Source organism: Vanessa tameamea, chromosome 13 (genome assembly GCF_037043105.1).
Source record: "Vanessa tameamea isolate UH-Manoa-2023 chromosome 13, ilVanTame1 primary haplotype, whole genome shotgun sequence".
NCBI classification, from domain to species: domain Eukaryota; kingdom Metazoa; phylum Arthropoda; class Insecta; order Lepidoptera; family Nymphalidae; genus Vanessa; species Vanessa tameamea.
Window position 1 is genome coordinate 7,306,016 of NC_087321.1, and position 12,982 is coordinate 7,318,997.

Genomic DNA, 12,982 nt, shown 5'->3' on the forward strand with positions numbered 1-12,982 from the left:
TTGTTTTACAAATATTATTTAATTTAAAACTTAAATTCATTACTATACTAAAAAATTAATTAAAAAATAAATCTTCAGTTAATATTAAGTATTTCTTAAAACTGACTTTCAAAGTCACATTCCGTGTCGCATTACAAATTTTATTTATAAAAATCAAAATATACTTAATAATGTTTTAAAATGACTGACTGACCTTTGATTTGATTTCATTTGACATACAACGTACAGCCTTAGCCGTTGGGTCTAACAGGATCAAATTTTACACAAGATTACCTAATGGAACGTAGGATTAAGGAGGACTTTTTATAATTTATCTTCTAGGGGGGAGGTAAAAAATTATATCGAAGTTCGTCATTTCTGATGTTAAAAATATGAAATATTAATAATGAGTTGAAGACGGATGTTTAGTATTTTTTGGAAATTCATAACCTAAAAGGTTTAATTTAGTAGGAATATTATGTGGAAGTTCGTCATTTTTGAAGGTTAGAAATATATAAATCGGTATTTAGGTTTATGTTAATTAGTAAAATAAAGCTGATACAGCGTTTTTGTATATTAATCTCCCAAGTGAATGTAATGGGTAATAAGAGTAGGTATGTTCGTTCCATTTTCAATTTATTTATTTATTAAATACTGATACTAAATATACTACAGTATGTCTTTATACGGTCATTGCTAACTCCAGTGTTTTTATGATGTACATAATCTTATACCGAGTAACACGCTTTATTTACCAAAGTATTATAACATGAAATTTAAAAATCTTTAGCCTTGCCATGGGTCTTTAATATAGTTAAATGAATGTAGCAGAAACTACATTCTGGAAGATTTTCTTTACTTCTCTTGTTTTTACAGTAATTGCAATTATTTTTTTCAAAATATGATTTTGTGTATATAAATTAATATTATTGCAAGAATACAGTTATATCATTAGGTATTCTAACTCTGTTAAAATCATTGCGCAACTTAGTCTTGAGCTCTGAGAATATAAATAGCTACAATAGTACGTATTTGTAATAAATTTACAGTATAATAAGAAAACATCCAAAGTATACAAATCAAGCAATATCCCCATATCCGTTAGCTGTCCATCGTCCTTCCAAACAGCAAATAATCCGCAGATTATTTTATTTGAGGATATTATATTTTATTAAGATTTAATACTTCGGTGTCAGGTAATTGTAAGGAACAATGATTCCAACTTTTTTTTCGGTAGCCGCCTCCATAATTAGTATTCCCGAACTGGCAACACTATTACGAGCATTTTTAAAAAGACAGTTGTTTTTCTTTCGTTCAGCCCGCATAGCAAGGTTAATTAATTTAACAAAAACAGCTTTGTGAAACAGATACACTAATTTCAGTTGGTAATTTATACTAGAAAATATTCTAAATTCATCATTTAGTTCCGTAAATTATTTTAATCGTTTAAAGTATTTAAATCATCAAAACTTACAAGCAATTTAAATTATCTTCACAGTTTCGAACGAGGCGTTTTGATATTTGTATATTTTGATTTATACTCGAAATTTCACGCTCAGAAATTATACAGCATCGAGGTCGCAGTTCAATTCACCTTAAAGCACGTAGCCACACTCTATTAAACTTCGCTTTGATTTCGAATATCCTGCTCTTAATTACGCCTCTTTGTACTACAATCAAGTTTATATATGTATTCTAAACAAAGACATTGTTTCATAATCAAGCTAATGCTAGTTCATATTATGCTATCGACTGTGTACAATAACACAGAGTTTTTGTAAGTAACAATTTTATTAATAATATTTCGGAGTAATATATTAATAAAAATAATCATATTAATATTACTTAATATTGTTCCAGTGGATGCACTACTTTGCCACTAAATAGCAATTCTTTTTATTTCTATGTTTCTGTTTGAATGGTAGGTAGCACATGTCCCAGGCGTGGGCTAAAGCCTCATTTAAGGCTTGGAGCAGCGAGCTATGGAATACATATGTAGCAGATTTTCATACGAATTGTGGGTCCCTTACGATGTTTTCCTTCGTCATTTATCACGAGATAAAAAATTACTAGAATAAGTTAAGCACATGTAATAAGCACATGTAAGTCATGATCTTCGATTAATTTTAGTTTATTTTAGGCCATTTTTTGGTTTTTAATTGTGAGTGAGCCAAGTTAACAGGTATAAGAATAGCTCGGGGCCGTAGTTGGCGACCCATTGAAGGCTTAAGATGTGCATTACTTACACTATTAAAGTCAATGGATAAAGTGCACCACATTGTTCATCTGGTTTCATCATTTCATCGTTTAGATATCAATAGAGCATTTTTATGTTTCAAAAATGTAAAATTAACCAAAGATTACTCTTTCAGGCTTAGTTTATTTTTTATATGTCCCAACGTATTAATTGATGTTGTTAATTGAGAATGAGGTTATTAATTGACTAGCAGTTCTAGTCCCTTTACATTTATTGTCCATTACAATGATGCTGGCTGATAAGAATATTAAATAAGATTGATTTATATTGCTGATATATGTACGTACGTACTTTCATTTAAGTTAACATCATTTCAAATTATTCATGTCAAGATCACCGATGTCAGATTCATGTCATATCACCGTTTATCTGAAATTTAAATCCTCAAAAAATTGTAACCTACAATTTTGAAACTGTACGATAAAATAACTTCAACTATTTGTAGTAAATTAGATGAAAAACTTGAAAGTATTAAACCCTATTCAAAAGTCTGAACGTATGGAAGATTGAAGAATGAGCCAAGTTGCTCTAATAATTTCCTTTTTTCGTTTTTAACGTTATATCATATTTTTGGCTTAGCTGAAATGCATAGCCCATAAAATTGCAGAAACCGAGGACCTAGACTTAAATCCTCGAATCAAAAATTATTATAAAAAACTATATATATGGTAGATAATTTTCAGTAGCTGCTGAGTGTTTTTATCATCCCGTGCCTTGAAATTTTTTGGACAATATGCTTCAACTCTCTCCGGTAGTGTCGAAATAATTTTTGATGTTTATTACCTACCAAACAGGACAAGCCATTTACATAAATAAGAAAGTTAATTGGACCAAAAATAGACCCGTGAGGGAGTCTCACATTTACAGATTCAAATTTAATTTAATTGTTTCTTTAGTGGCATAGCTTTCTGGCCAGTACTTCGTTATATTTTTTTTTCAAACACCTTGCTAATAATTGGTAGTGGTGAAAAATGTGTATAGTATTTTAGATCCAAAGTTCTACTTCCATTAACAAATCGAATTATTTTATAATACATATATCTATTATGTCAGGCAACATGCTACTAAGAATAAACATTGCTTAACAAGAACACAAACTTTTTAAATAAAACACTTACCACAGACCCTATAAATATTATCCGTTTTCTTATTGCATAATCTAAAAGTAGGTAGAATATATTTACCATTACCAGTATTATATTTACATAAAATAATAAATTCTTTATCGTAGTTCGTTAATAACTTTTGCGCTATTTATATTTTTTATTACGGCTAATATTAAAAAATTACTATTATTTTCTTCTAAATATTATATTATATTGTGATCTTTTCCAACGTCCGTGTAAACAAATTATTTCCTGTTTCACTATTTGTCGTTTTTTCTCGCCTATTTTCTTATCTTGATTTATTGGTGCTCTCTGTCCCTCTTATAATATATAATAACAACTATGTACTCTTTTTATTATTCTTATCGATAAAGTCAAATTGCTTTTATTCATTTTAGTTCACGGTTATACAATATCAACTTATAAATTCATTTGATGAAACGTCGCTTTAAATAAAATCGGAATACGCTTATCAGATTTCCAAGAATATGGGCACCAATAGGCTATTTGACTGGTTTTTAAAATCCATTTTATATTATTTAGTAGAGGTTAAGGAACCCAGTAAAAGTAGTGTTTGTTAATTCTAGTACATATTTGCTGAAAAATATCAAATCAAAAATTCAATATTTAAATAGTGCGCAAAAACGCTACTTTGACAAGATGGCACTGCAATGGGGTCGGTGACGTCACTTGCCTGTATTGTAATCTGTGGCACATATGGTAGGCAAACTAGGTTATCAAGCAAGTGACGTCATCATAAACCCTTCCAATCAAGAGCGTTTTGTGTCACATGACAAAAGTTTAAAAAACTGCATTTTTATTTATGGATTTTTGCTCATTAAACTAGATTAAATCGAAGATAAAATTAAACTAGATTATATCCTCAGAGAAGAATCGACAAGAAGCTCGTTAATGTTAGATAGGAGATCTTTAATAATTATAAAATTAATTTGTAATTACTATATAATGTTTAATTTATTATACATCGTACAAATATTTACTTATGAAACTAGATGCTACATAGATCTACAGGCGAGACCCACTCGTCGTATGTACAAGTATATAACAAAATTGAACATAATACGTAGGTACAGTGACTTACATTTCCACAGTTTGAATCGCATAACTAATCTAGAGTATTGTTAGCAAGACTGTAGCGAGTTGACGATTTATTGCTCCAGTTGAATAAGTAATCAGATTTACCTCTACACTAGGCGTCGCTGGGCGGCGCTAGGCAGAGCTAGACGGCTCTCAGTGGAATATGCAAAGCTTAATCCTGTAATACGTGTCAGAATGACTTGAGTGGATAAATGGCTTTCCCAGTATTGTGTGAACCTTCACGATCTTAGTGTCAACTGAACTGTTTAGGTCGATGATTACAAACCTCATAATATGTTTAAAGTATATGAAATTGTCAAAATAATATAGCTATAGGTCTTTTAAGCGTTTTAACTACATGCCAATGTTATTGGGTTAAATATACAGAAGACTAATTTTGTTTATTAGTATCGAGGGTAATTTATGAGAATACGTGGTTAAAGTTGGCATAAAATGCAAAATAGTGGTGACATTATTCAGCTATGTTGTTTATATCTGCCTAAATTATTTTACCAATAAAATTTGATATGAGAAATCCACAATGTACCTAGCTTTTATTAGTTTTTTGATCTCGCGATAGCTACTTTGTCTCGTCGACGGACATTACGGGATTTGCCTATAGTACAATAACACCCCAACCTAGGCCGGCCTATTAAAATATCTATTCACAATGCTCTCGAAAATGGGCGAGGAGGACCACCGAGGTAACCCAAGTACGATAAGCGTGGACGCCATGACAGTCGGCTTTGAAACAGGTGACATTAATTCAAATTAGGCCTAAACATATTTAATTAGTAAATTATTTGCCACTTTACCATTATTTACATGTTTTTTAAATAAAATTATGTTTTATATGTTCTTAAGACTGATCTTTGTAATAGAGTTAACAATTATATTATAAAAATAAAAAAATGCCATTAGGTTCCGTTCTAAATGTCGGAGTAACTTTTTCGTAACATCAAGAAATGTTAGACAATGAACTAGAGATCCCTGCAGTGCGCTTTTGTACAAAATCCAATTATTTTCCATGGCCCCGGGTGGCAGTGCGTAATTGATTTATTTCCTCATTGCACATGTAACCTTTTGTCCTGCAGATAGATGTTCTTTAATCAAGTTTGATAAAAAATATTCTTGATCCTGGAATCAATTCGAAAAGAAATATAATTAAATTTTTCAATTGAAATATGCAATGTCAATATCTCAGTTGCCTATTTTCCTATCGATGAAACGGATATATATCGACAACTCTGTTACATATATATGTAGATAGGTGTATAAATATACAGATATAGATGTATAATAGTTTCGCCCGCGTGTGGTCTAGTAGTTTTTTCCCTAAGATATAACAAAAAAACGTCCCGTTATTTCGTAGCAAATATATTCGGATTTGAATCCTCGACCTTCGTTCCAAGATCAACATCGACGTGTTTTTCCACTGATTTTTCCACTTTATCTGCTTTAACAAATATATAGATAGAAAATAAATACTTTGCAATTTATATGGATAAATTGCTTACTGATAAATTTCTATAATATAAGTAGAGGAGAAAACGTAATCAATTTTACAGGATATCATGTTGTTGGAACGCGGTCAGTTTGCTAAGAAAACATTAAAGTGGCTTTACACTGATAAATGACTGCCATTCTTACAAGCGGATGGATAGTCAGTAGTTTAACTTCTAAATTGATACCTATAAATATTTCTTGTTATTTGAAAGTATTAGTTTAGGAAATATTATAAAATTGGACTAACATTGTCTATTTCACACAATAGTTCAGATATGACCAAATCAGTAATAAATAAATTTAGTGTAATGCTTGTATATTTGGTAAAAATCTTTGACTTTGACTTGAATAAAATACAAAATCGCACAGTTCACAATTAGAAAATAAACAACTGAATCTCAGAATAATCAGGCCAATCAAATGTTTCTTTCTCGTAAATCGGCTCTAATTATTATTTCTTCTAAATGATTATAATTGTTTAATCAATTATCCGTTTCACTATAACAATTTTATTACTAAAGATTTCACGTATTTTTTAATCCGAAAATAATTAAATGCGTATAGAAATATATTTTCATATAAAGAAAATACGAATAAACTGCTCAAACATAATCGTCAGATCGTATTTTCTGTGAACGCTTAAGAATTATCTTTATTTGTTTCTCGCATTCTGCTGAAATTGTACAAGCTTCCTAAAACGCAGCTGCACAATTAAAACCCTCGCTATGACTCTATTTACATAATTATTCAACGAATCTCATATTCTCTGTAACATATCTAGAGTAACTCAGGAATTATGGCAAATGTGTATAACATAATATTCATGACCTACATCATTAATTGGAAAAGCTATGTATTTACTACTAGGAATAATTAAATTTTGCTACGTGAGTTTCAGATACTTAACAGCTGAATATAATGTATTATATATAATAATTGATTATAGATTTAAACCAACTCTTGTACAAATGACATTAGCCGATAGATATGTGGTAATCAAATTTCGAATTGCAATTTCAATTATCGGATCGATAAGTCTTCCTACACCAGTTAAAGAGATTAAAGATAGCTGAATTTTTCAAATTCTCATTTAAAATACTAAAAGTAAAAAATAATTCACTCAATTAATAAATTAATTTTTTCAGCTATAGCACTTACCCTCGACTCCATCCTCGTCAATTTAATTATTCTTAAAAACATTTTACTTATATACCTTTGTTTTTATCTAACTTATCTTTATTTCAAATTTCTTGACGTAATGATTCAGTAATATAATCCCGATCATAGACTATTCGACAAAAAATTGGTTGATGAAAATAAAAAACTTACACTTCAGAGCTGACTTCTTAGATAATTCGAACGAGATCGAAACGTCAATAGTTTAACGCTCTAGTGATGTGAAAACCGCATGTTCGATCCTGACACTTTAGGCTATAGTCCTATGAACACCAGCGTTACGCTTAACTGGAGGAAGAAATAAACCAATGAACAGGCTTTGCTGTTAATGTACTTAAAAACTCACACATTTGTCAATTTGCTATAAAGCATTTGTGATTTTCAACTAAATCTCATTACTAGACTATTATTGTTTTAATAACATTAAGTGTTTTGTGTGTAATTCTTAAATTTGTTAGTATTTAAAAAAGGCACACAACTTTTTCTACGAAAGAAACGCGTTATCCTTTATTTTTTTAAAGTATTTAATAACTTCCACGAAATCTCAGTATCTCTCATGCAAATTTTAACCCAAAAATGTTCCAAAAGATATAACTCAAAATTGGAGTTACCGAAACTTAAACCATTTGGAATTTTAGACAAAATAATATTCTCCTTACAGGATAAATATTCGTAAGTACCTTTGTTTTAAACTCGATTTAACGAATGTAAAAAGTTTGGACTTATTCAAAATGTCAATCAAAGTTTGATTTTATCTTCAAACCAGTGACTCAACGTCTGAGAAGAAATGGCTGAAAACATTTCACTTTTATAAAAAGATTTATTAAATTAACATATAAGAATTTCTTCATTGTTTATAAATAAGAAAGTACATAAATTAGAAAAGAATTGGACAAAATGGAATACTAAAATTATTGAAAAGTCATAACATTTCACAAAAATTAAATTCTTTGCTTTGCAGGTCAGTATGACCTGGATTGAACTTTATGTTAGGATTTTATAGCGAACAGCTTTTATTCGGTTTTTATTTTTATTTTAAAGAAAAAAAAAACAAGAAGCAGCTCGTTCAACGCAACGAGAACTTAGTGAAGTCAACTAAATGAAAATTGCGGTGGGCCACGAACGGCGAAACGAACTGTAAAAATAATGGCCTCCCGGCGATGTGACTTACATCGACTAATGCTCAGTGTATGCAATTACTAAATATTCTAACAAATATTCTGCCAGGCAATAAAACTACTGAATTAACCTAGGTCGTAATTAGTACAAGGAGTGACTTCCCTGAGAGTCGAGACGGCCCAGTGGTTAGAACGCGTGCATCTTAACCGATGTTTGCGGACTTAAGCATGCAAGTACCGCTGAATTTTCATGTGCTTAATTTGTGTTTATAATTCATCTCATGCTCGACGGTGAAGATGAAACATCGTGAGGAAATCAGCATGTGTCCAACCACCAACCAGCATTGGAGCAGCGTAGAAGGAAGCCTTAGCCCAGCTGTGGGAAATTTACAGGATGTTAATGTTGTTGTATGTTGTGACTTCCCTCCTGCTTCTACATCTTGTTTATAGCTGTCAGTGACCAGTCAAATGTACAATTTCCATTTCCGTAGTTTCCTTAATATATTTAAAACTACGAACAGATTTAAATGTATATAATTTTCGTAAATTTTAATGTATTTTTATTAGAATGACCAACAAAAGTTACAATAATATGTATCAAGGTATACTTAATTGCAGTTTTAATTGTAAGCAATTACAAAACTGTTATGATATTTTTTACAAACATCGATAGCAAATATAAAAAAGGTTATTAAATACAATTAATTCTAAGCAATCAAGTAACTGAAAAAAAACCAGAAAGACACGATAAAATTTCATTAAAACATAATCCTAATTTAATTTTTGAAAGAATAAAACACTAGCATTCATTTTAATTTCAATTAATTTCATATATGATTGCTTTGTTTATTTTAGTATGTTATTCATATGTACACATTATAATCTAAATAGAAATAACTGCCCATCAAACTATTTCCTCAATGAAAACTCTCCGGAAATTAAAACCAGAGAAAAGTCCTACGGGACATTAACTCGCGGAGAAAAGGGGATTTAATTTAAAATTTGTTTTCAGCCTTACATTTTGTTTACGAAAAGATCTTTGGGAAGACATTTTCCGGGACGGAAGCCCACTAAGTTTACTAATTTAAAAGCTTTGTGGTCGCAATCAAAAACTCTTATTGTATTTAAATTTTAATAAACTCTATTTATTTTGAAATACAGTTGAAAAACATGTTTGTTTAATGTTGCATTGATGACAAATGAATCAATATTTTCTTTTCTATAAATGTAATTAATTTATTTGTTTGTCTTTATTTATAAATTTAACTACTTATATAATTAAACATATTTTACTTTGTTTTAAGTACTGCGTTAGGAATACATTAAAATTAGATTAGAAAACCGCTTCATATTATTATAGAATTTGAATGTTTGGCTAAACTATTTTATTATAAAAGTAAAATGAGTCTTGTCAGAACGATAGCAGAGAAAGAAAAATAGTCAAACGATAACAATAATGTACTATGGAAGAAGGTAACGTATATATTTTTAAAACATTATTGTTTTCGTTAATTACCTTTTAAGTATTATATTTGCAATAGCATGTTAACCAAAACGTAGCAGTAAAATATTCATTGATTTATATATTTACCTTAAAAACGATAGATTGCAGTATCAAAACTTATTTACGAATATAGAATATTAATTGCAGTAATAAATGAACGAACTGCATTAAAAGAAATCTATTTAACTTTATTTAGCGCAAGTAAGCCCGTTGTTCTAATCAGGAAGCCGCAGTTGCACTCACTTTACGTCCGAATTTAATAGCATTAGAAACGAGCTTTAACATACTAGCTAGATTTAAATGGGCTGTTACGCTCAGATTAGCCAATGTTCAAAACTTTTATGAAAATTTATTTATCTTAAGAAAATAAAGTCTTTAAATGTATTGACTGCTTATATTTTTTAATATGGCTGTACCTTTTATTATATAAATTTATGTCAGTGTGTGATTGATATTCGGCTTGAATTGTGTTGTAATAATAAAACTATTACAGGAGAGAAGGGCTTTAATGAACTGATGACTCTCCAATACAAAATGACTGGTGAAAATACAGATGTACACTATGTAAACGTAACGTAAATTTATTAACAGATAAGTCCAATTATTTTTATTTGAACCCAGACTACTGAGATGTATAGCATAATAGCTAGTTAGATTAGCGTAACACAACTATTTCTAAATATAAAAATGGAAGTGCATACTAATGGGAAGTTAATTATCATAAAAATATGACATGGCTTTGAAGTAATCGTTTCGTTGTGTGAGTTATCTTTGTCATTTGATCCGTTACAAAGAAAACACATTAAGAACTCGTTATCACTCTATTTTTAAATAATATAAGACAAACAAACGAACATTGTCTGATATGTTACAATCGACCATTAGTTTATTAATAAATAAATAAATATTGGACATCACATACATCATTCTGATCCCAATGTAAGTACCTAAAGCACTTGTGTTATGGAAAATCAGAAGTAACGACGATACCACAAACACCCAGACCCAAGACAACATAGAAAACTAATCAACTTTTTCTACATCGACTCGGCCGGGAATCGAACCCGGGACCTCGGAGTGGCGTACCCATGAAAACCGGTGTATACACCACTCGATTACGGAGGTCGTTATTTAAATCTAGACAACTGAAATGAAATGAAAACACGCACGCTTGAAATTTACAAATGGTGCCCCAATTTTATTTTTCTAAATGGGATCTACAATATAATACTATATTGTAATATATACATATATTTAAAATAGGTAGGCGAACTAGCAAATGGATAGCCCATAGACATCAGCGCTGTAAGAAGTATATCGCCAATGCGCCTGGGATGCGATTGGGAACTAAGATCTTATGTCCCTTAAACCAGTAATTACACTGGCTCATTCATCCTTCAAACCGAAACACAAGAGTACAAAGTATTACTGCCGGTATTGATGAATTATGAATTACATTAAGGAGGTACTTAGTGTTATTACGTCAAAACGGACCCACAGACCTTTTTTTTAAATTTCATATAATCCTTCAAAGAGCTGCTCAAAATTGAAAAGTAAAAACGGCATTTATTATTGGCAAGTGAAAGGATATGACTCTGACAGATAAATCGAACAAAAGTTGCCATATTAGTCTCTTTATTAAACACAAAAAGAGTACTACAAATTTTTTAACTTCATCTTTATCAATTATCCAACTTGAAACTCATATTAAATAAACATAAGGTCTATTACTCAATAAAAATATATAAATTATATAAAAACATCGACTATTCGTTGAAATACATTATTCATTAATTTCAATGTATTTTATTAATATAACTTACATAGGTAGGGTTTTATTGTTGGAACGGAGAAAAAACTGTGTTTCATACAAATTATTCTTAGTAAAATCTATAATTCGAACCATTTGTAATTTAACGAACATTAAATGTTATTTAATCTTATTAAATGACAAAGGAAAATGGCTCGTAAGGTAAAAGTAAGGTAAGGTACAAGAATAAGAATATTTTTTAATATTTATTAATAACAGGAGTGCATTCTCTTAACTATCTGTGTCTTTGAGTAATAATTATACAAATTATTAGGTTATCACCAAGCCGCCATTACTATGAACAGCTTAACCAATCACTTGTCTTGTAAACAAGACATTGGAATGATGTGATACTTGTAAATAAAAACAATTATATCGAATCATTCAATAGTGTTACAGCGTTAGTGATTGTATAAATATTCACAGTAAGTACTCTTTAATTTTGACATAGTTTTTCTTCCAACAAATATTAATAATAAATATATAATTAACAAAACATATATTACGAGTAACTTTTTTACTAGCAAATTATGTTTTTTATAATGAATAATAATGATAATTTATTATAAAAAATATTAATTTTATGTAAGCAACATATACGAACTCTTGTTATTTTTTATTTTATCTTTCGTTTGTTAATATTTCTTCCTTACGTGTAATGTTATATTAATTAGAACACGTAGCGCTATATTTATTTCACTGATTATGTTACTTTATCACATGTTATAGTAACTTGAATTTGAATTTTAAGTATTACTTTTTCGTGATGTTTTGTTAGTTGACCTAAATAAATAAACACGATTTTTGTTCGAATATCGTTTTAAGAATATCAATTCCGAGAAGATGGCACTCGAATACAGCTTCTTATTTACGGACGAAGGCCTCCGCGGATCGCCTGTCTACTTTCTTTGCCGTTCCTCCGTCGGGACAACATCCACAGTTGCGATGGGAATCGAATCAATTTGTCGAAGCAACATTGAACTTGTTTTATCCTCTCTCCACTTTCAATCTCATAACAGAACCCTTATCGCAGAACATCGCGTGCGACCCGACCTCCGGCCTTTCCTATCGCAGTATCCCTATTTCGCTCTAACTTTATACCGCGTGAAGTAATTGCAACGAGTCTTGTTAAATGGGATATAAAAACAATTGTTAAACCACGGTAACCAACGGGCGATAGCAGGCGGAACAAATATGAGGCTGGCAAGCGTCGCGCGCCCCGGGCGAGGCGTACTTGCCAAATGTACCATCCGATAGCGCCAGAACATTGCAGCAAATTTACAACCACCCTATTAGCACTAAATCTAAACATTAACCCGATTCCGGTAACCAAACTTCACGGTTACTCGTCCAAAATATCGGTCACAACGAGCTGAATATATTACAACGCGCGACACTTTTTTGCTCTTGGCTAACTCTACGTAATAA

The 12,982-nt window shown here is 30.5% G+C and overlaps 1 protein-coding gene across 3 annotated transcripts in view; it reads left to right on the plus strand.

Moving 5' to 3' along the window:
* The window catches only part of LOC113403364 (alanine--glyoxylate aminotransferase), a 336,845-nt gene that overhangs the window by 313,363 nt on the left and 10,500 nt on the right, over nucleotides 1–12,982 (plus strand). The window contains exon 1 of one of the 3 annotated variants that reach the window (XM_026643890.2): nucleotides 11,837–11,979. The exons of the other annotated variants lie outside the window; for them this stretch is intronic. The gene's annotated coding sequence lies outside the window, so the exon portion shown is untranslated. Of the gene's footprint in view, nucleotides 1–11,836; nucleotides 11,980–12,982 lie in introns of those variants that run through there. 3 annotated transcript variants of the gene reach the window in all.